The following is a 21,183-nucleotide window of genomic DNA, read 5'->3' as shown; positions in this document are numbered from 1 at the left end:
TCCAGCCCACAGCACAACCACATGCGCACACACATTTACAATACATATCATAACGTAGAATCACAACTATGTTCGATAGTGTGATGATGACTTGAGCCTAAAGACAATCGAGAAGCTGGCCACCATCATAGCTACAAGCACTGCAAATACTAGTACTATTACAACAAATGGCGATTTTGTCTGCTAGCTTCTCGCTTAGGCAAGATTTCGTTCATCACTTGTTGTTTTTGTTGTTGTTGTTGTTGTTTTCGTCGTCCAATTCGCCAGCTTTTCGTAGTAGCCACCACGGCGGTATCAGACGATCTGGCGGATATCGTAGCACACCGCCGTATCTGTCTGAGTTGCCTCTGATGCAAGCGGGGGCATCGCCCCAGAAACAATAAACAAATGGATATATAATATGACGCCACGAAAACGATGGTTCAAATCTCGTACTACACGATTCTCAAGCAGACAATGGTTCGTGTTCTCTAGCTGAGGTAGTTTTTGTTTGTGGCTATGGCAAGGGATGGTCCCAATCGTTATCTTGCCGCTATGTTTAGTTGCATAGCAGCAGAAGGACTCCATGACGGACAGTCACTACCGCTAAAGTTGTTAAGGTGCCAACCTATCTATTGAGTACCAGTGTATCCGATTCAGCACGCTGCAATGATGAGCGGAAGCGATATAGTCGATAACATTCTAATGGCGAAAATACATCGACGCTCGATAGTGGATAACGTTACCCATGTATATCCTTCGTGCAGATGCAACGAAGGGTCTGCGTGCTCGTAAGCATTTCAGTTAAAGCCAGTAAGCTTGAGTCATTGCAAATCGCCAATGTCCATGGTATCCATAAGACAGCATTGAGACCAAAGGCAAAATTATTTAGGGTAAAAAAAAATAGGCTAAAATCAATAGGCTAGTGACCAAGATTGGGGACTCTTCCCACTATCTAGAAACGCGTCTCTATTATGCGATGATTTCACTTACTCAAATGTTGTATTTCCTAATTTCTTGCACCTTTTAACATGCATCATGGATTTGAACTCCAATCTAGCGAAAATCGTTGTTGTTGTTGCTGTGAGACAAGATGAAATTGCAAAGTCTTTATGCGTGCGTCACACCGCAGGAGCAGCTGCAGAGAAAGACATCAGTGAAGGAAAACTAGAGCATTTCAACAATTTATTTAAGATATGTCAAAGTCGAACCGTAAGAAAGTGATATCTGCGACCTGTTTTGGCCAAGCAAGCCCTTCAGTGACTATCCGCACGCGTATTATGGATGTTGTGAATGTATTCGATACTCGTTCTGACGTCTTGCGGTTAAAAAAAAAATAGCGAGTTAGAAATTATCCCCTAAACCTGTTCCATTGGGCACGTGCTAAACGCGACTGTGGGAAAATTCTAATTGAAAAATAGCATTGACGAGATCAAAACAGAAGCATATGAGCGTCTGAACAGACGAAACCATATGCTAACTGTGGAGGCGTACGGTGCGCAAAACACGCTTAACTCCAGTTGCGTCACCGGCAGCGGTGGCATCATCATCAGCAGCTCAGACTCTCCTGCTTTACCTCGAACGTATCGGATTCCGCACATTGACATTCTTTATATGTACGTGCGTTGGAATATGCATATGGCAAGTTCATATGTTACAGAATCCGCATGACCATATATCGTACCATTTCTGGCGGACGCGATGACGAAAAGTCCGAAACGAAGGTGCACGCGCTACGTGCAGAATTACGTATATGTGCATTTATATTACGCTCATGTGTGAAGTCCCTCTTCTCATCGACACGATTTCTTCGAAAGAAGAAAAAGCGAACATCTTGTCGAAGCGCCGCGTCAGTGGATACAGGGCTCGCGCAAGCTAGCGTGAATATCGTTTGGCTGTACGTATTCACAATGTATAGCCACGCACGCTCACAGCGTACAGAGAAGAATGCTTATGCGACCTTTTTACTATTAAATAGATAAGATTTTGTCTCTGAATCAATCAGTTTTCCTCATCTATTTACAGCACCGTGGCAACCCGACTCCGCTGTTTCATACTAGATATGATAACAGACCAAAAACGTCTTCCATTTATCGGCTGGTCAGAATGGGTAGGCAATTAATAAACTAGCTCGACGGATTAGGTCAGTTTGCAGAGCCGTTTAAGTAACAGTGACCATTTACGTGCGCGCACGCCACATGCGTCCGGAACCATATATATATAGAAGTATTATTTAACAACACACTTGTAATAGCTAGACATTGTTCACAACTCTTTGACATTCAGTTCTTTCTATGGCTGGTTATGCTGCAGTGATCGGGACCGCCGCTGCTACCGCTACTAAAGGTATTCATCGTCCTTTTTAGGCCGTTAAACGCACAATACGCCACTAAATATTTGCTGATCGCAGTGGTGATGGTGGCGGCCATGGGTCATAAATTGCATAACGCGCCCCCTACGTTCGGCTGGCTTGGCCACACTTTCTATGACCATTTGCTGACGACGAGAACAACCACAACCCAACCACTTCGACCTCAACTACAAAGTTCAGGTTATGCCAGCGAAGACAAGATAAGGAGAATCAGGCGCGTACTTTTTGAACAAAAAAAAAAAAAACATTTTCAAATGAGGTAACAGGGAACGTTGCGCTTCATATTTTTCTCTTCTACTACGCGCTCGTGGCTGCCGCGGTCCTATTTTTGTTACTGTCAAAAAAAATCAATTGGACACATACACTTTCGGTTGGCCGTTATAGTGTTAGTCATTAACGTCGCCATCATGATCATTGGCGTCAGCTTATAGAACCCCACCCTCATTGATCACCTTCACCTTCAAGTCGCCAATGTTCCTCGCAGCTTCCCGTGACCGTATAACCGCTACTTCAGAGGGATTGTTACCCTAATGCCAAGCCTAATGCGGTATTACCGCCGGTTGATACCTGTCCATAGCTGACGCTAGTCAATTCGCCATTGGCACTCCTTTACTGTTTCTCGTTCTCACTGTTATAGACCCGCTCAATTGTTGCAATTATCGATGTCGCCGTTGTTGCTACTACTACGGTAATGTAAGTTTATATCATAAGTCCACCGGCCTGTATCTATTATGTGTGATCTCCTCCCCTCATGGTTGTCGCTTTCGCCGAATTCGCTGCTTCGTGGGCTCTTCGCGACACTAGGCGCTGCGCAAACGTCTGCTAGTTGTATTACTGTCTTGTTCCAGAGGAGATTCAGGATCTCCTCGCGCAGGATGCTTCATCACGACTGACAAACAACAAGCTTTCCACTTGTGACTCAGCGCATTATTCTCTGCAGTAAACAGCAGCGCAACGTACATATAGAAAAGTAGTCCAATGATGTTGCCGGTCATCGCGAGACGGCCACTATCCAGCGAAATGAACCAGCCGTTGCCACCACAGTCGCTACTTGCGGCTACCGCTGCGCCAACAGCCGTTGCCAGCTGCGTTGACGGCATGCGCGCACCCCTGATTAACCAGAACGACTGTGGCTGCATCGCGCACTTAGACCTGGTGGTAGGAGACGGACCTGGTCTAGCACTCGCCAACTGGCAACCGCCGCAATAGGCTGGTAGCGACCATCGCCGCCGCATGAGACGATATGACATCTTCAACGCGGCCAGCGGTCCGCAGCTGCATCTCGGAGCTTTTATCTATCCTTTTTGCCTCAACCCTCCTCCCTCCCGCCATTCGTCTACCGCCCAAAACGAATTGGCATTTTTTATTTTTCCTTGTTCGTTTGTTCAAAGTTTTGAAGATCGTCTTCGATCTTACGTTTCTATTTTTTTTTTCGTTTCATTTTTGTGTGCAAATCAGCTTAGCAAAAGAAGCGGGAGGGGATGCTAGAAAAAGGCACCCACCCGACGTCACTAACAGATGCAAAGGTACGTTACATGACGTTGGCACGACGTGACATTTATCCAGCGTATTGAGTTTGCGCAGTCCAGCAGCTACTGCCGTTGCTATTTCATCTGCTGTTGCCCGCAATCGTGACGCAGATTGTCGCAGATACTTTGGTACGTCTATCGCCATAGCTCTGTTCCGATAGTGAGTGGGTGGACGGGTGGCAATTGTCGCTTTTATTGCTCCTGCGGTTTACGTAGACATCGCTGTACCGGTATTGAAGCGGCCGGATAAAAAACGGAATCAGCTGACGAACAGGCTCTTTAGCAAGCCAAGTCAGCCCAACTTAAAATAAACAACTTTCCCGTCAAGTAGACAGTTGAGAATCATCATCATCATCATCATCATCGGTCATGACAAGGGACCATGAGGTGGAGGAAGCCATGGACTGAGTAAAAAGGAAGGGGAGTTGAAGCAAGCACCGTTCAATGAAGCTAATAATCCGTCGTCATGATCCTGTCACGGCGGCTGCTGCTGACGATGATGATGATGATGATTATAACAGTGAAAGTGATATTACCATTAGTAGTAACCGCAGCAAAGGTAGTACTTCTGCTGCGGTGACTGCTGACCATGGTGGTAACGATGGGCTCAATAATGAATGAATGAATGAGAAACGACCACCAGCTGATTGTCAACGCGGCATGTTGATACGCGGTAAACAAGCTCGATGATGAAACGAGTCCGGCTGAATACGCAGCTAATGACACTAACGGTGTTTGCAAATAAGCCAATAGAGAACATAAAGAAGGAACGAACTTGAAAGAATCACGAACAACAGATTACCAATACTTCTGCCATTCTACAATTGGATCAAGCTATTGCTTTGACAAGTTGAAAAGCGATTACGATGACTCCGACGAATGGCCAGTTGCCATTAGTATCGACACCCACACGCATGTATGTGAGCTAACTCAATGACTGTCTGGCCGATGGCTGGCCGGATGATTGACTCCTCACATCTTTAGATTTATATAAAGGACGGAGATGTGGTTATGACTAAAAATGACGATTTGCTATTATTAATGGCAAGCAAAAAGCATAAGCTTAGCCAAAGGAAAATTTCGCTCAAGGGAGTTGGTGGGGCCGCGGGCTTAGACGGGAGAGGGTTCTGTTAAATGGCAATAAAGTTAAAGGAAGTGAACAAAGACGAAGCGGCGAAAGTCAGAGAGAGGTTACGGCTGTTTTACAGATGAGCACGACGGCCATACGCTGCTGTAACGCCATGGCAGTTTGTTATGCAATAAGTAATCACATGGTGCAGACGACCGCTATTTATACATACATATATCTCGTTCCGTTAAGTGACAGGTGGATAAAATTAATTCATTGTTATCATTTGTATTATGATATTTATCGCATTGCGGATGCCCGATGATGATCATGGTAACAAGTTAGTGTTCCAAACAATATGCACTTTAGATGGCTAGCAATATCGCATCTAACAACAATGAGATTTTTGGTTCCACAAAATAAACAACCCCAGAACTATCCCCAAACTAAACTAACCCCAGAGGTTCGATCAAAGATAAGTCATCACAAACCTCTTGCGCGCTGTCGTATTGGCACCGGCAGATGATCGCGGACGTTGGTACCATGAAAGCGTGAAATGCAGGCGATTTATGATTGCTACTGCGTTAGTTGCGAGTTCATTGTCACTACTGCCGCTGCTTTTTTCTGTCGATGTTCAATCTTCCCCTGAATAAGTCTATAGACAGTGTGTTACGATGCTTCTTTGTTAAGATCTTCAATATTTAATTATTTGATTATGTTTTGAACAAAAAAGTTAAGTTAGGGTCATTTAAAAAGTGTTTCGTAAATTATCCGGACTCGTTAAAGTTAATTGTGTAAATCACCGTTTTGCCGAGCACGGATAGAGCCTCTAGTTTGTACTGAGGATCCTGGTAATTGTCAATATAATACACAGCCGCAAATATCACCCCAATATCATCGAGCGAAATATCACCCCAATCCTGCGCTTTACCGAGTTATAGCTAAAGGACCTAATAACTGCTATGTAAAAGCGAACGTATCTTGTGCGCAGACTCTGTACGGGTTGCGTCTTTTAAAGCCGATAAGTAGGTTTGTGTAAACTAAAAATAAACAGAGCCCCGTTTCTGTCGGGTATGCGGATAACCGTCCACGTGATTGATACTGCCCAAAAATAGCCATATGGCCATTTGCGGGTCAATATTTATCTTATATTCCACCTTATCTAGACCTTCGCTAGAATTCTCGCGCTAATCTCACTGTTGCCAACCGGAAGTTAGAACACCACCTCAAGGCCAATTGTTGCCGTCACTTCGATAACATGTCTCTAAGCGCCTACTCTTTTTCTGCAGACGGGCCGAACCTGCTGATTATGGGACGTCAGCCCGCAGTTTACCCATTCAATGGAAACGTGGCCGTTTCACTATTCGTTTTCCGTCAGATCACTGTAGATGTTTCAACAATGATAAAATTAAACATGTCTAGATATATTCGTACATATACCTAAATGTAGGTCGCACTTTACTAGCTAACAATATTTTGAGCATAAAAACAAACAACGTAGTTTTGTAACACTGTTAATTTTGTATTATATATATATTCTATTATGTAGTAGCATATATACGAAGAGGTATGTCGTAATCTGAAAGGTTTTTTTTCATATCCTAACCCTAACATTATTCACACCGTAACAATCAATCGGATGTAGTCTTTTACCCCCCAAATTTTCTACACGGACATGTTTGATAATAACTATAAAATTTATGGATAAGTTAATTCCGCATTTTATTGGATGCACGGAAGTGAACGAAAGTCGACCTTCTTTGAAGGGCTTTGTGCAGAAGATTCAGGTGCGTTTCACATAAACCGCGTCATAAAATAAAAATGTCGAGTAACAACTTATTTCATGAAACGCACGCGACCTTTAGGATTCGACTATACCGCGGAGTAATTATTCCTACTATTAATAACCCACGCTACACCAACTATAATCAGACTCGCTCTGTTTCCTTTATCCTTTTAAATATACGGCCTGAGCTAATCTAAGAATACTGAATGATCAGAACCGTTCATGAGTACAGGGAAACTGGAAATGTACATATGCATATAATTTAACTATAAGGTCCGAACGAGATGGATCAGCACAAAAACTAGTGATTGTTATATTAAAAGCAAATTGGATTAAAAGCAAACGACGATTGGATTAGGTTTTGTATCCGGATGATTGATTGACAACCAAAACCACAAGAAACAGCGAGAATACGGGCCCCAAAATATGCAAATATATATAACAGACCTTCCTTCTCTGTACTGACGGTCGCTTTTGTTCCTTGTGAACCCTTAACCCATGTTAAATACTCCTGAAGCAACGAGAGCGGCACTCAGGACCTCTTGACAGGCTATAGCCGTTCCCGTATTTACTCTGTATACTACAGTATTAACAAGCTATAATTAGTGTTGAGAAAGACAACACCATACGCTTCGCCTCCACATATAAGCCCTCCTCGCTGCATTCGGTTATCGCACAGTTGCTTGCCAGATAGCAATGTGTTACTGAATTACTTTTTTCCTGCGTACGATTGAGCGAGCGGTATTCGGCATAACGGGTCATTCCTGTCGCCTATGAACCCTTAACAACTATCCGGTCGCTACACGTTTCTAGCCGCCGCTTGACCGATCTGAGCAATGCACGCAGTATTTCCTGACACTACTTGGTACTCTCTCTCTCTCTCTCTCTCTCTCTCTCTCTACTTTGGAGGTCTTCAGTTTGATATTGGCCCCACCGCAGTCAGGACCATGACTAGTTTCATCAGCTGCCACCCCCAACAATTACGCACAAATAAAGTCTAGTCATGTGTCTGTTACCGCGGTAGTGCTGCCGCAGACAACGGTAACAAAGAGAGAAGGCGACCGAGAGCCACCGCTACCTGGTCATCACTTGCGTTCACACGCATCGGAGTCTCTACGATGTGTTGCGCATACAGCGTGTCGCTGCACCGTTACACGGTCGTGTCGCCCATGTTCTCGCCCACGGAAGTTGTTGTTTTTGTGCTTGCCACGATGTCGATACCAAACTCTAGCTGGCGGATTGCCAATCAACCGGCGAGGCCAGAAGACCTTTGACATTTCTGGACAACCCAGCAACGGGCACTAACGCGCGTATTCGAAGTACGAGGCGACCCAATGCCATCCGATCCCGCCCTTGTTCGCTGTATCGATACAACCCTTCGAGCAGCAGCGGCGGCAGTGGAAACAGCCGCTAATCAACCTTTGGCTTTTTCTTCCTCTTTGCAACGCACACGTACACAGCAGACGGATAACGCGTGGGAGTGACTGGACAAGGTAGAGGTTTTCTGTGCAATGTGATATGGAAAGACAACTACTCGAATGAGAAACAAAACGAGTGAGAGTGATAGAGAGAATCAGCGGTTTCATTTTTAAGTGGATTCGCAGCATCGTTAGCAATAATAGCAGCCGTATTTTAGCTCGAGCACCTGTACGGCAATACGCAATTCGGCCTGACATGCAACGCGGCAGCAGCCAACAGTAGGCAGCGCAAGACCAATGATGCATCGTTATATTTTTTTCATTGTCGGTTAGAGTCAAAATAAGGCTAGTCGGGTACAAAATTCAGTTATGTATTCGGCCCTTTGCCCGAGCACTGCCTGCGCTTTGTAGTATCGTCGTTGAATACTAGCGGCGGAATAGAATGATCACCGGCAACATTACTGCCGATGCACAATGATCGCCGTCAGAAACGGCACCACTATTTTTAGCATTACTATTTCTCTATGTGGTGTATGTCGCCGGCATATCAAGCGACCTCCCATCCTCCATCATCGCTGTCCGTTCCCTCTGTATTGAAATTAAGTAAAAATTACCTGTTAGTCCCTTCTTTTTTACCTCCCGCCTTCCTGAAACGAAGCATGATTAGGCAGCTACGGAAGGGGCGGCATGACGCCAGTCACGGCAGCAGCATCAGTAATCACGGGTCAATAAAAACAAGCATATATCGCCGGTGGTGAATACCTTACCAAGCCGCTATGGCGGCGACTAACTATGGACACGTCCCTTGTTGGTATTTATACATACGCAGCCTTCTGCCGTTCCGATTGACCCCCGTACGAGTTGGCCTTATATGGTCTCGTGATTATTTCCGGTTACGTCTAGTTCCGAGCTGGTACCCGCTGGTTAGCATTTGCCATCAGAAAGAGGGGCCCGTGACGGGGCTCGAGAAGGTTTGGTTCGTATCTTTGCCTCCTGTGTCCGCAGTAGACACTGAACACCGCGAGTGTCCACGCGATTGCTGATAGTCGTATCATGCTGACACTGATCCCATTGTAAAATATCTGAGCACTTTCAGATCTGACTACACTGTGTATTGCAAAGGCTGCTGCACGAAGTGTATCAAGGAACGACTGAGAGCTGATCATACGCAAACAGGCGATCTTCTCGGGTATCGACAATTAGCTCAAGCGTTGGGCATGGGAAAAGATGGCGAATTATGTGATGTCACTGTAATAGGATTATGAATATTGTATTGACATTATAAGTTGAAAATGTAATGGATGAGAAGAGGCTCAAATTCTATTGTTCACGCACGGCAATATGGCGGCCCACAAGTTCAACATTATCGCTAACAATTGTCATTGAAATGTTGTAACTGTATACATTGACGCAAAGGCTAATGTTCCTTTAAAACATTCCAAGGATTCACCAGTAATTGCAAGGGTACTGCTGTAAAAAAGGACTCGCATTATGAAAAGGAGAACAGAAAGAGCCCCTAAAGTTTCTTGTGGATCAGTGTCAATATTGCCATCACTACAAGGTTGTCTAGTTTAGACAAGAGGGATCCGTTTGAAATATATGCGCATAGATTTCTCGACAAAGCACGGGTATCAAAGCTCTATTCCGCAAGCATCGTGTCACCCAATAGATGAGCTTCACAATTTCGTGTCGTTTTGCTCGCCCATCGCACGCACAGAAGAGGCATGCTATTCTGCCACCAGAAGTGAACACGTTTGCTTACGACAATAGCCATGATAACGGTATTCCAACTTCCAAGTGGTGGTGCTGCTTGAAACCCTGATGTTGGTGAATATCGCCGTGAGAAAACGAATCTAAGTGACGAAATGACCCGCAGCTCGCAATGCGTTTCGGCCGACACATAAGCGCGGTCCATGGCAGCAGATCATAGACGTAAAGTAAAATTTCTCTGGATCTTCCCTATCAACGTTCAGCAGTAGTTGGACAGAATGGCTGACGTTGTTCTGCGCCTCTTCTGTGTATCATTATTGTCGGCTCGTATTGATTCTTTATTTATTGCATCTTTTCTGATAGCTATCATTAATAATATAGAGTGTTGATGTATATATATTATAACGCCTATGTTCAACAAAGGATTGTAATGCAACGGCCAGTGATGATATTTAACGGATCATCGATACTATCGATCCCATAACGTCGTTTCTGGGCTTTGCGTAAGAAGACATGTAGGTACTGGAAGTCTTTGTAAGGCTGCTTGTGAGTTTTGGCACTGCAGTACATGATGCCGCATCATGCCGAAAAAAATTTTAAACCGCTCTGTGTACACGTTTAGTTCAGTTTACTGATAGGATAAAAACGGACAAATAGAAAGACAACGAATCTGTTTGCGTTGAACATACGTAGGACGAGCGGTGTAAGGTAGTAAAATTGGACGCTCTGGTTCAGGTGGAGCAGATTTCCATACCTCCAAGTTAAGGTGCTAAGCTAAGCTAGAATGATCCCATAGACAAAAGCATCCATGGATAGCATCTTTGCGTACTGTTTTAGAGCCTCCCACCGAGTCGTAACGGTACGCACTACAAGACTAGAGGCAACCAAAGCCGGTATCCAATAACTTTTGCTATTTACAAAGGTACTTAACAATCTAGCGTGAAAAAGCAAAATCCCGGCCTTAAGCATTAATTTAATATAAGTGTCTAATAGCTCCCAAATGGGCCACTAACCCTTGCGTATACGTCTTTTACTGCAAGTTTTGCTTGTCATTAAAAAACACAGCCCCGTCTCGATGGTGTCGGTATTGAGACAGAGTTGTCTTTTCCTTTGCTTCCGTCACTTAACCACCATGTTACTGGTTCTAAACATATGAGGTAATATAGACGTACTTCAACAATAATCTTTCGTAACTTTCCTATTTTTGATAGACGATAGCGGTAGCGTTTACCAACAATCGAGTTATGATGCACGAAACGCAGGTCTAGGTTTGACGACCTCGAGTCGCACCCATTTCTCGCTAGCTAAGAATTACAGGTAGTAGTTTTCTTTGTTCTCTATGTGAATCTGCAGAAATGGCAGCCGCAGGTGCTATTACAAAATATATGTTCAGGACTCGACAGTACTCAGCTGGAAACAAGCGACTATGATTGCCGTCAGCTAAGGCCCAACAATATCATCGGATATCCTCGACTTCGTTCTGATCGATTCTGTAAAGTCACGCAGCCCGTCAATCAGCCCTAGCAACGTGGCACCATTCGCTGTAATCAGCCAGAAACACAAGTAACTCATTGGTTTTGCGCTTACTATTGGCGCCGCAGCAGCTCGATGACTGTGACAATTATGGAGCACATTTACCGCTGCACATTTCTATTTTATCGCTTATAATTATTATCGTATCTGCAACATTGATTCAGCCAAACAGCAGAAGGACTCAAGTTGTCCGAGAGTAGAAAAACAATCGTACTAGCCCAATGGGGCCGCCCAATTGTCGGTTGCCAACCGGTACAATAATTGTTTTGCACGTGTTTGTATGATTCGAAAGAACAAAAAGAATCGTCTCGAACAATGGCTGTGGTCGCTGCAATGCTAATGGTAGTATAGTACGTAGATATCTCGGGATGCTGCTTCGTAAAAAAATTCCTGCAGTCGGGGTATATCAAGCCCGTCATCGACTGTCCCGTTTACGCTTGCATACTCGATTCTGTGCCGCTCGTCAAAAATCGACTGAAATACGCCATAGAGTAATAGAACAAAAAAAAACTATAAGGATTTACAAGCAAAGCTAGATTGTTCGAGATGACTCAAACTTACCCAGAGTGGTTGAGCACGGTATGACGTGGCTTTCAAGCTTCCTCGATGCTTACCCTTTACTCGTTCGAAGGTCTTTATGTGACATGCGACCAGGTACAACCAAAAGACAATGGTCAGTCGTCTTTAAATTTCTGGATATGTTACTTCATTGCGCCGCCAATATGCGACTTTTAATGTATAATACGATGCTCTATTGGTATTGTTGTTATTGTTGGTAATCGTGTTTCGCTACAGAATCTATTGAGACCCGCTTTGCCGAAGTAAACAGTAGATAGTTGTAACGTTTATTCGTTCGAAATTTAGCTCAGAATGTAAACTGTTTATGGCCGACGACAAAAATGGCTGCTTTAGGTAAAGTTCTCTGCAAGTCACCGCTTTCGATCTCTTCCTTTGTTGTTCTACCCCTTTGGACTTCGGTTTATTCGGGCTACTGAAGTAGGCGCTACTATTTTTGTTTTTTTTCTTATAATCGTCGAAAACTTTACTTCGACAAGCCACCATTTCTGCTTTGGTGGTTTGCCAAAAGGCGGTAGGTCGTTAATCAGTCGCGTTTCTGCGCGCTACCGTTGTGGATGCTGTACTATGACGCGTTCAGATATACAAACGCTTCTAGCTGCCTTTTGTGTGCTCAAAAACGTATTTCGTATTTTCTACGTACAGCTACCATTGGATGTACACATGTATGAAGATAGAAAAAAGACTACGTCGGTCCTATTTAAATGGGCTGGCAAGTAGCTATAGGGGATTGGTGCGCACGTCAATTGTACAAGGTAGAATTTTGACGATATCCACTAACCGTTTCGCGGACCTGTTTGGAAGTATATAGTGGGCACCATCCCTTAAAGCTACCCATTGCTTCTGGGATGTTGCCAACGAACAATTAACGCGCCGATCAAGGGAATAGTAAAACGAAATTTCATACATACGTGTTCAAAGTGGTTCCAATTGAGGTTATTAGTTTTTCTTAGATTGACCTGCATAAAATATTCGAACTTGGGCTTTACCTTTTTATCGATGCACAAACTAAGCGCGTATTGTAGATGTCGCCTGTGGAGTTACTCCGCCATCTGAAAACAAACATCATAGAGTTTATTCGAGTGTTAGTAATTATAGGGCAACTCGTAAAGTAGGTGGACGTGTTGAACATGCTGATACGATTCAGACCGGACGTTGTTGGAACGTCTCTCGAAACGTGGCAAGCAAGACATTAACTGGTAGATCACATTTGGAATAAAAGATTTTTCCTAACTTTTCCTTCAAACGTTTCAACGTACACATACATACATACATACATACATAAAGCAACTTTCAACTCAGCTGCTATTGCACCATTCGTTATTGAGGCATCAAATGAAGTGGCGAACATAATTTCACCTTACTGAATTGACACGTATACACGATGACAGGGAGACCATTTAGCTGTCGACGAATATATAATATGACACACTACCTCATATAGACTAAATATAATGAAGAAACGGCTATTGAATAGGGGAAAGCATTTAAGTAGATGCTCAATCGGAATATTGGGCCAGACACTCGATGCACAGCTCATAGAAGCTACACTTTGTGTGCCGTCATTTTAAGCCCCGTTAAATGGACACGGTGCCATCAATTTCAGCTAAACGTACAATTAGACACTTTCACCTTATCAGCATAAGTTGTTCTCATACTGGACTTGGCTGCTGCTGCCGCCACTACTGCTGATTCTAGGACTGAACGGAATCACGGTACTCTCAACAAGCAGTTGTTATTAACGTCTCATAATCAATTGTCGGGTTATCCTGCTGTCTGTATCTGGTCATCGTTGATCCAGGATTACACTGCTGTTACTACAGGGCATTGGAACAATACAGAGCTACAACGGACGCCAGCGGCTACGACAGCGGCCAAGTGTGTCAAATCAGCCCATTTCACTATCTCGAAATTGGGTTGTGCCGCTGTTATCGTTATATGCGGCTGGTTGTTGAAGCTTTTTCATTGGCCTTTTCTTCAACTATCCCGCTGCTCAAACAACGAACGATTGAAGTCGTTCTGTGTGTTTGCCTAGATGTCTCCGTGGAGCCACCGTTCATGACATTTTTGTGGCCCAGCATAAACGAATGTATGACACACACACACACACACACACACAATTGCTCATCCCTTACACACAAACAAAACAACAGGGTGTCCACATAAATCATAGTGCAGTGATGAGACCATTTAGCCACAGAGCTTCTTTTATCGCCCGCGCGTTATTCAAGAAACCAAGATGGCGACAACGACAACAATAAACGCGGCACTGGTGATTCTGGGACGCGCCATCACCACGAGAGTCACTTCTGTGTGTCACGTTTATTTAGATCAGAGTTTAAGGGAGCCCTAGGTGGGATCCCAACTGCTATCGTCGAGATGTAGATCGGTTGCAAGCGTAGAATAATGTCATCGCTAAATTTGGCTGTGAAAGGGCGACATGAAATTCTCAATCATTTTGGACTAACTAGCAGGTACGAACTTATGGGTGTTTAGTATAGATAGATAAGTAAATATAAGAAGTATCAATTTTACGATATAATTACTACATGTTGGAAACTACCTAGCTGTTATCAATAATAAGTACAATTATTCTATGCAAACGTGTAACGTCACAATGATTTTCGTGTGCAATAAAAATATTATCAATTGTTTGTTCTCGTCACTATAATAATTCACCAATTCTAACTTCAAAGAGAAATGATCAACGGAATAATATGTTTCGCCTTGCCGCCTTGTAGCGTTTCAACCCTGCCAGCTACGTACGATGCAACATTGTATCGTGTACTATCACATCCAATGACGGTGATGACTATACGCACGAAATGGTGACGTTCTTGTGATTTTTGCAGTCAAAATAACAGAAAACGCACTTGCTTCCCATGGATTTGGTCTTAACGTTGCGCTCGAGCTATAATCATACTGCTATATAAACAGTAGTCATGACTGTAGGAAGCCTCAAATTTGCACCAAGTACTGCAAATAGTTGTAGCGTGATCCGTATGCCCATGTAGCTACTAGCCGGTAAACGCCCTGTTTTCAGCTTTTTTTTTTCTCTCTCCCATATCGTCTCCTACACTATAGATATACATATATATTAGTAAGGTTCCAATCCCATAGTCTATTTGTAGACTACTGGATTTTGTCGAAAGTCTCAGAGTAACACGCAACATGGGTAGGGACACGCATGGCCTTCATGGAAGGAGGCAATCGCGACAACTGACTGATTCAATGCATCTGTAACCAATTGCAAACAGTTATACAGAATCCGCTGCGTCAAGAGTCGACTGCCAATTCTTTTCGTTCGATAGTAACAATGTTCAACATTGTTATATCTACTACCGTTTTTCTTCTTCATTAAGCTCTTGCGTAAAAAGCTAAAATCCACTAAGCACTCTATGCCTTATGTTATACCTATGTAGAAGCTAATATGATACGTGCCAATGATTCCGGGTCGTTTATATTTTCTCATGAACATTAGCTTTCTTTTTGTAGATCGAGCCAGAAGTCCTCAGCACCGAGTACCTGGCAATGGCCTGTCTTTATTGCAGTAATCAATTTCGAATATGTTCCAAAGCAGGGAACGTAATAGTTGTGTGTATTACGCGTACCCGTTAAATAAGCTGAAATGTAAAATTCGAATAATTTACAAAATTATCGATTTCCGATTGAGAACTTTATGGGACATATATTTTCTATGTTCGCTTGTGCCAGTGGTTCTAGTTCCGCAATGGCGGTAGTCTGGTTTGTCTCGATCGCTATGTACTTAGCGTGCTAATAATGATATGACGGCTTACGGCGGCTCTGAATACGCAGCAGACGCGTCACAGGCCAGGATCTGTGTCGCGTTATAGCAGAAGTAGCACGAACGTCAATGTTTTGGTTGCAGTTTCAGCTTGCGATTGCCACGCCCCCTCTAGAGAGGAGACTTTAACGTGAACGCTGTACGTATTTTGCTGTTGCTCACCTTTTAGGTGCAATTCCCTCACTATGAAATAAAACAAGCGCTATAGGGGGCGCAGCTATATTGTTGTGACGTACATATACATATCTATTAGTCGAGCGTTATTCGTGCTTCTTCACTAAATAATTTGTGGCTTAAAAAAGCGTAATGTCATGTATAAAATGTATGGGCTAAAAGGGACTCATCTGGCGGACATCATTAACTCTAAAATCGGTAGAGTTTTTTTCTATTTAAAAACCAGACTAGGCCAATTGCCGATTTGTGATAAGGTGTTTGAAACCGCTTTTCGCAGTCGTCATAATAGTCATATACACCTCGTATATATACATATGTATGTGAACACTGCGACAGGAGGTTCGAGTAAAATAAGTGCCACGACCGGCGTTATGCTGACGCAGGCCATCATGCACAGCCGTGATGGGCATCACATGATCTTCCGTACGATGTAAATAGCTAAATTTCGCCGTTTCTGGATTTGGACTAACACAAATTTTCCCAATTGAAAGATTTTACGTTCCTCTCGGTTTGTTTGCCTTATTGGATATCAATGTGTAACGTAATATCATGGCTGCTGTTTGATAGGTCGTTTCTTCGTTTGTGTCTAGGTATCGTAACGTATTTCCACTGACTATATCGTCCCAAGATGACTCGATGGAACGTTCTACTCCAACAGAACAATCATAATCGTATTACTAGTGCTATTGGTTGAATGGCTTCAAAAGGTTTTTCTAAATCACAAAACAACGCACTAAAGAACATATATATCGCCAGTCGACCACTGTTAAGCATCTTCGTGCTGCCAGATGCAAAAAGACGAAAGCCTATCATTCCAAGTTACGTTCCGCCGTGTTTTCTGATACGTGCATGTGTGTATATGTTTCTGCGTTGTTGTTGTAACGCCGGCTTTCTTGTCTCTCTCTGGCATCTCGATATCATTGTGATAGGCGATCACCTGAAACGAGTGCTGCAGTTTCAATGGCTTACATCACTTTAATGAATCCTCTTTGTGTGCGGTCGTTCTCGAGCACTGTTCCTTTTTTTTTTTTATCCTTCTTACCCTAACTCATAGCTTCTGACAATGGTAATCGACGTCGAAGACCATCAGTGGCCAGTCAGAGACAGGCTTGTCCTAGCTCACCAAACTTCCGACCGGCCTGTTGGCACCGGTTCATCGGCATCTTAATCAAGTTGCTGACTGAACAAGTTTGTACGCGCTAGCCTATAAGGTACTCGTCCCGTCTGATGCTGTGCATTCTGCCGCGTGGTTATAGTTAAACATTAGTGTCAAAGATACAACATTAACGATACCCAACTTTTGTAAAAAAATAACAATAATGGCACGATAAACGATTAACAGTGAAGACGAGGCAATGGCTGCACGTAACTGTGACGTTAACTATAAACAACAACAGCAACTGCTACTTCTACTGTAGAAAAACGTTTTAACATCTTCGTATCACAAGATTATTACTATCGCCGCCCCGTCTGACGTTAAAGCTAACAGAAATACCGGCAGCGGTGATAGCAGCTCTAACGCCTTAGACGTGCAACGGCATGGAACGAACAAAACATGGCACATTTCTCCCCGTGCCATGTGTTACGTCGCTCGTTTCCAACGCTGCGCGCGTTGTGTAGAGGTTCGGAGAAGCGACTACATACTGCGGCGCGCGCTGTCCGGCACGGAACGATGACGTGCAAACGCAATGATACCTTGACACATTGATTCCAGCAACGCGACGGTATTCAGATGTAAAACGCCTGGATACCACGGCGTCCGCCTACCTCATTTATGGTAAAAGTGAATAAAGTTTCGAATTTTTGTCACGTCACGGCTACTGATTATCGAGGATAAATTTCAGGTTGAAGCGGTTGGCGCCGGTAGACCGGCAAAATGGTTCGCATTTGTTCGAAATACGCTGAGTCGCATTAACGACAAGGCGTTGCTCCTTCTGCTGCCACTGCTACTGCCGGCCAATGTCATTTTAAACAGCGCTCACCAACTTGTGTTTCTATATTGTGCTCGTAGGAGAATCACACGTTATACACGACGGTGATACCTTGCTTATCTCTAAGAACTATAAGAAGGCATGTATGAATGAAGGTATAGCTCTCTCCAAACGTAAAACTTCTTTAAATTGATTGTGCTCCAATAAGCTGTATTGGTACGCACCACACAAGTAGAATGTAGCAATTTAAATCGACAAAGATAAATAGGCCTCTGTAGAAAGTAGGCGATTTTCTATTTGGCCGAGTAGGAATAATGTACCGATATGCTTATAGCGATCAGAATCGTTGCTTTAGCAATCATGAATCTCACTCGTTACCTCATCGAGACGACGGAGTTCTGTGGCCCAGCGGGATGCCTTGTCAACAACTGTTACCATGTTCGCAATAATGTAGCTATTGTCGTTGTTCTATACGAGTAGTACAAGTTTTATTCTCGCGTAAGTTGATCGACCAACACGCCGCAGAGTATACGTCCGACGTTAGGTAAACGCAATCGGCAGTCCACTACTCCCCTGTAAACAATACCCTACAACAATAACGTAGTTGACATAGTAGTTTCTGCGGTAACTTTGTGCTAGTAATTACAAAAAGTACATTCTACATCGTGGAAAACGAGAGCGTATGACCCATTGCAAGCATAAGCGGCGGGGGAGGCGAGACGACGGCCATGACGGGGTTCCCTATTAGCTCAACAACATACAGGTACTATCGGACGAGCAAGCACCGTCAGATCTTTAGAGAAAAATATGTCTATGCAAGATTCTATTGCTTTTATCAAAAACCGGTATCTTTTGGAACGCGAAAGGAACACACGATGCATTAGTTGAAGGGTCAACGCCCGCCACACGGCAGGTGATAATTTTTACTGGTGTAGTCATTATTTTTCAGAACTAACATAATCGATAGCAGAAATGTTGAGAATATAGTCATTTAAAAAAAAAAAAAAGTTTTTATTTTTTTACAAATTTTTACCACATGGGTAAAAATTGCATTTATCGCCATCTTCGATCAGATACCTAAACTGTTCTCCGGGTGGTCGAACAGTCTCGATTCTAGTAGTAGAAACAATGTTCTACAGTTTATCAGCTGATTTTTTAACAAATGACCAATGGTTGCTACGTGCACGGCGAGAAACCATCAATGTATAACAACAACCGTTCGCGCTGCTTTCGAACTGTCAGGCGGACATTCCACATTATACTTTGGGTATCTTTTACGGTATATCGCTGTTTTTAATGTTATTCATGGCGTTCATTATATTTGATGTGTTTTCGGCGATGTAACGTAAATGCGTTTTTGCGAGTTAATGATTTTTATAATCTTTAATAATAATGGTAGTAATAACCATATATGCACGCAACTATATGGAAAAGGTGTCTGTCCACTTATCACAGAAGAATGGCGCTAACGCTAGTACGGATCCTCTATGAAAGGTACGCCGGAGGCGAAAGTAAGATCAGGATAATTGTAATCTTGATCGTCTAGCAAGATCAACCACACCAAGTAATGATGAAAGAAAGAAGTTGATTACGTTGAGAAACGTTAATCTGTACATTCATGAACGACTGTTATATCGCCCGGGGCATGCCACAACCGCAGGGGTAGTACGACTACGATTTCGTACAGGACAATTTTTTCTGCGATGACGGATCATCACCTGTCAGGACTAACATGGATCTGGATAGAATCGGCCTCGAGGTATAACGATCGAATGCAGAAAGAAATGACGAGGCATAGACGTGTCCAGGCGCTCGACAATACCACTTGTCCGTCCTTTGGAGATATGAGTATAGCGGGAAGACGTGCAGGTGCATAATTAGTTGAGTTTGAAAAGTTTGAAAACCTGCGTTTTTGCTCGAACAGTTTCTTTTGACCGCTTCCACTCGTTCTAACTTCACCCGTTTATAGCGCAGATTTGCCGCCTATATAGTGCCCCCTTTTATGTTGTGCTCCACCATTCCTTCAATCAGTTTGTGTACGTTTACAGTATTTTCTCGCTTCGCTAATACGCAGTCGATAGCCGATAGTCGATTGTCATCATACGAACTACATCCAGGCATGGGGAAAATGAAAAACTACGCGAAGGACCACATACATCATTGTACACTTCATCGTAAACTAGCGCTACTCAACTACATGATTTCATTATTTAACAACATCCTTATTCCAATATGTGATGTCCTGAGAATGGCTTTCCCTTTTTATTATATATAAAAACCGACGTAACTACATTGGCTCGTGGAATAGGCCATTCGACGAGCCTTCCTTTTCGGTGCTCAAAATGTCGTCCTCAATGCGTACATCTATGAAAATTCACATTCCTCTTATCATCAGGTCCCACTGTATTTTGATGTTCGATAGAACCGTTGCTACCATATGAGGTTTAGCTGACAGTAAGTGAGACCAAACTAAGATATGAGCACGCTCAGATATCTACAGCTAGCGAAAAAACGATGACATAAACTAATCCATATGAGAGACAAGCATTTTCGGTTACCCTATAGATAGGCATATAAATATGAATGGTATATAATATTGTTCATTTGATTGATTTTCTTAGAAACGTACAAAGCTGAGCTGATTTGTTTCGGTGATTCAGTTAAATGTGATCTATGTGCCAAAAATCGGACTCCTGATAGCCGGCCAATATTTTTCTACAATAGTCGCGTTTGCCTGTTAGTTGGCCTCCAGCTCACTTGGTCCTTGTATAGGGCCCTTGCACGTAATACAACGTTCTATTAGAGTATTTATGCAGTTCGTGCAATGTTCTACTCTAAGAGGTAGGAAATGATCCAGGAAAATCGATTATAGGAAAAGAGTAACGTTTCCAGTTTTGATTGAACGTTTGGCGTCGTTCAAAGCGCGTTTTAGCGCGTCCTGTTTCTGTTCAGATACAAGCCCTCCTTAGAGAATCAATTCAAAATATGACGAATGAAAAGAAATGCGCATGAGGCAATTCATGATGTTCTATATATATGTGAAGGCCAAATATGATCGGCAAGCAGGATACGTACATAGCCAGTCGACTTTCCCTTTTTTGCTAAGCTGGTTGGCGTATTGATCTTCGAAAGTTACGTATGTATAAAAGTCTATACTATAATTTTTTTGAACCAGCAATACGGAGAACTAAATAATACGTGCACTAACACCGAGACGGTTGACGGGATGAATTAGCCAATGTTGTACAATTTGAAACTTTGTCATTCCGTTATGGCAGTGGTTCGGCGCTTTGTGTCGCATT

At 43.2% G+C, this 21,183-nt stretch overlaps 1 protein-coding gene and 1 long non-coding RNA gene across 2 annotated transcripts in view; one reads left to right on the top strand and one right to left on the bottom strand.

The window, feature by feature from the left end:
- The window catches only part of haf (leucine-rich repeat and fibronectin type-III domain-containing protein hattifattener), a 116,814-nt gene that overhangs the window by 36,282 nt on the left and 59,349 nt on the right, over positions 1-21,183 (bottom strand). Inside the window, exon 2 of the mRNA XM_022837486.2 lies at positions 12,961-13,023. The gene's annotated coding sequence lies outside the window, so the exon portion shown is untranslated. The remainder of the gene's footprint in view (positions 1-12,960; positions 13,024-21,183) is intronic.
- LOC111262884 (uncharacterized) overlaps positions 13,898-21,183 on the top strand; it is a 31,240-nt gene continuing 23,954 nt past the window's right edge. The window contains exon 1 of the long non-coding RNA XR_015312080.1: positions 13,898-14,445. This is a non-coding gene — a long non-coding RNA (uncharacterized LOC111262884). The remainder of the gene's footprint in view (positions 14,446-21,183) is intronic.

The sequence above is a fragment of the Varroa jacobsoni genome, unplaced genomic scaffold (genome assembly GCF_002532875.2).
Source record: "Varroa jacobsoni isolate VJ856 unplaced genomic scaffold, vjacob_1.0 scaffold_711, whole genome shotgun sequence".
Lineage (NCBI taxonomy): Eukaryota > Metazoa > Arthropoda > Arachnida > Mesostigmata > Varroidae > Varroa > Varroa jacobsoni.
The sequence above is the reverse complement of the archived record's forward strand: the minus strand, read 5'-3'. Positions and strand labels throughout refer to the sequence as shown.